Source organism: Chrysochloris asiatica, unplaced genomic scaffold (assembly GCF_000296735.1).
Source record: "Chrysochloris asiatica unplaced genomic scaffold, ChrAsi1.0 scaffold00268, whole genome shotgun sequence".
NCBI lineage: Eukaryota > Metazoa > Chordata > Mammalia > Afrosoricida > Chrysochloridae > Chrysochloris > Chrysochloris asiatica.
In genome coordinates, this window is record NW_006408786.1 from 193432 (window position 1) to 196345 (window position 2914).

The following is a 2914-nucleotide window of genomic DNA, read 5'->3' on the forward strand; positions in this document are numbered from 1 at the left end:
CAACATACACTGATGAGAAATACCCACAGTTACAATGAAACGATTATTTCTTCCAAAGGCAGAAAGTAGGTCTAACAACTCCTTATTGGTATTGCTTTCTTACAAACTCATAAATTTTGTTCTTTAATTGTAGTCTTTTGGAAATTAGCTTTTTCAAGTTATACCAGTTAGACGGCAAAATCTAAATACTGATATACACTGTGAGTTCTTAAATAGGAAATGAGGTATGAGCAACAACTAAAGGTTTTCCGACATTCCTTACATTCATATGACCGCTCCACTGTGAGTTTTTCTATGTCTACTAAGGTGTGATGACTGACTAAATGCTTTCCCACATTGCTGACATTCATAAGGCCTAACTCCACTGTGAGTTCTTACATGAGTAGTGAGGGATGAGGCCTGAGTGAAGGCTTTTCCACATTCCTTACATTCATAGGGCCTCTCTCCAGTGTGAGTTCTTATATGTGTAGTGAGGGCTGAGGCCTGCACAAAGGTTTTCCCACATTCCTTACATTCATAAGGCCTCTCTCCATTGTGAGTTCTGACATGTGAAGTGAGGTGTGAAGAAAATCTAAAGGCTTTCCCACATTCCTTACATTCATAAGGCTTCTCTCCACTGTGAATTCTAGTATGTTGAGTAAGGAATGAGGCCTGAATAAAGGCCTTCCCACACTGCTTACACTGAAAAGGCCTCTCTTCACTGTGAGTTCTTATATGTATATTGAATGCAGAGGCCTGACTGAAGGCTTTCCCACATTCCTTACACTCATAAGGCCTCTCTCCACTGTGCGTTCTGACATGTTCAGTGAGGTGTGAGGAACACCTAAAGGCTTTCCCACATTCCTTACATTCGTAAGGCCTAATTCCACTGTGAGTTCTTATATGTATAGTGAGGTTTGATGACTGAGTAAAGGCTTTCCCACATTCCTTACATTCATAGGGCCTCTCTCCACTGTGAGTTCTTGTATGTGTAGTGAGGGATGAAGCCTGACTAAAGGCTTTCCCACACTCCTTACACTCATAAGCCTTCTCTCCACTATGTGTTTTCATGTGTGCCGCAAGATGTGAGGAACAACTAAAGGCTTTCCCACATACCTTACATTCATAAGGCTTCTCTCCACTGTGAGTTCTTGCATGTTCAGTAAGGTGTGAGGAACACATAAAGGCTTTCCCACATTCCTTACAGTCATAGGGCCTCTCTCCACTGTGAGACCTTACATGTTTAGTAAGGTGTGAAGAACACCTAAAGGCTTTCCCACATTCCTTACATGAATAAGGCTTCTCTCCACTGTGAGTTCTTATGTGTTGAATGAGGGATGAGGTCTCACTAAAGGCTTTGCCACATTCCTTACATTCATAGGGTCTCTCTCCACTGTGAGTTCTTGTATGTGTAGTGAGGTGTGACGCCTGACTAAAGGTTTTCCCACATTCCTTACACACATAAGGTCTTTCACCACTGTGAGTTTTTATATGTTCTATGAGGTGTGAGGAACGACTAAAGACTTTCCCACATTCCTTACATTCATAAGGTCTCTCTCCACTGTGAATTTTTTTATGTTCAGTGAGATGTGAAGAACGACTAAAGGCTTTCCCACATTCCTTACATTCATAAGGTCTCTCTCCACTGTGAATTTTTTTATGTCTATTGAGGGCTGAGGAACCACTAAATACTTTCCCACATCCTTTACATTCACAAAACCTATCTCTGTTATGAATTTTTTTATGTAAAATGAGGGTTGAAAACCAACCATAGGCTTTACAACGCTCTTTACATTCACGCTTATGACCTCTCACATGTGTCCAAAAGGAAGGGAAACAACAGAAGCTTTCTCCACATTCGTTACACTCATAAGGTTTCTCACCAGTGAGTGCTGTCACAGAATTCTTAAGGGTTGAGAGACAAAAGACATCCTTGCCACATACCTTGCATTTATGGCGCTTCTTTGCAGTAAGAGTTCTCAGAGGAGTGATTAGGTGAGAGTGATTAGGTGAGAGAGGAGTGATTAGGTGAGAGGGATAACTGCAAACTTCTCCACAATCCTTACACTGATAAACGTTGCGTCCAGTATGAGAACTGGCATGATGGTTCAGTGATGAGTGAGCCACTAAGGCTTTTCCACACTCACAGAATTTAAAAGGACTTACTTCTGGAATCTTTTTTTTCACCACAGTAACATCTGGAATCCAGCTGAGGGTTTTTCCACACTGGTTGCTTGCATTATTTTCACAGAGGTTCTTCTGACTTCTGTGAAAAATAAGCAACAAGCTTTTGGTAATAAATGTGTTGCCATTTCACCATGATCAAACACAGTAAATGTGAACAGGTTTTGCCCATATTTGTGTTAAATCACCTAGCAAAAATACAAACTGTTGTCATTGTCTTACTAAAATTTTTGGCTTTCTGATAATTTTGCTGAAGTGCAATTTTTTTATTTTTTATTTTTTTTAGTGTTTTATTGTGAAGTATATGATAGTTTACATGGGAGAACATTAGTTTTACATTCATTCCATCATAAATCGTATCACTGCCATGGTTACAATCCCCTCCATGCATCATCAACCAACCAAAGGGTTGGTTGGCAAGCCTGCCCCCTACACTACCTCCCCCCAGTCTTCAGCACACAGTCGCTCTCCCTCTCTGGATCTAAAGTCCCCAGCTGCTCCATCGCTCCACGTCATTGTCTCTGCCTCCCTCTCAAGCATCACTGCTTCTCTGGGTAGGGTCCCGCTCTCGGCTCTTCTCCATTGATGGTCCTAGGGACCGCTGATCCTAGACTGGAAAGTTATTCCCTCCCTTCCTTGCTATAAAACGTCTACCTTTACATTTCCAACCTTCACAATCAGTCCTGGAAACAATTATTCACTATTGTATCACAAGAGACCCATCTGCATTTCATTTCATCAGCTCCACCTA

General features: G+C 41.4%; 1 pseudogene; it reads left to right on the forward strand.

Moving 5' to 3' along the window:
- Positions 1 to 219: 219 nt before the first annotated feature.
- The window catches only part of LOC102823919, a 5018-nt pseudogene continuing 2323 nt past the window's right edge, over positions 220 to 2914 (forward strand).